We start from the raw sequence: 696 nt of genomic DNA on the forward strand, positions 1-696 counted from the left end.
ATAAAAAGAAGTTTAAAAAAACAAAAAGAATATATGCGATAGTGAATCCTGAGGCCACTGAATAGAGCTCCTTTATACCCGTGTCATTTGTTTACAATAACTGAGATACTTTGCTTTCAACACACTGCCAAACTGGAAATTCTGTTTTTCTATGCTTTAAGAATTCCACGACCTAGAATCTCTGTAGATAACATTCTCTTGCAGAACACAAAGCGTGACAACTCCTGTGAATTGTTAGTGCAGTAGATCTATATGTGGAAACCTGTATTTACTGAGAGTATGTTATGCACTACTTTGTTATGCAGAACTACGTTAAATTCTGAGTGTCAGCAAGCCTAATACAAGCTACCTAATGCAACAAGCCAATACCTCTTCAAATTTGACGTTGGGGATCACAGACAAGTCACAAAACATTTATTTCTTGTTTGGATTCTTATTTCAGATCTGACTGTCCTTTTTGTTTTTGGTAGAGGCACAGGACCTTCCATGTTTTCCTAGTTATTTTGCGGTAGCTTTGTTATTTCCATGGTATTTTCGGGTTATTAAAGCTGGAGTAGATGTCTTCACACACTCATAACACTTTGGCCATTTTAATCGAATTTTATGCATCGTTCCCGGCTTCGAGTCTGCTATGACGTCACGAGGTGATACAAATCTAATTGGCTCTGTCATAGTCGCTCGGGAGTGTCGAGTTTC

Source organism: Penaeus monodon, chromosome 23, assembly GCF_015228065.2.
Source record: "Penaeus monodon isolate SGIC_2016 chromosome 23, NSTDA_Pmon_1, whole genome shotgun sequence".
NCBI classification, from domain to species: domain Eukaryota; kingdom Metazoa; phylum Arthropoda; class Malacostraca; order Decapoda; family Penaeidae; genus Penaeus; species Penaeus monodon.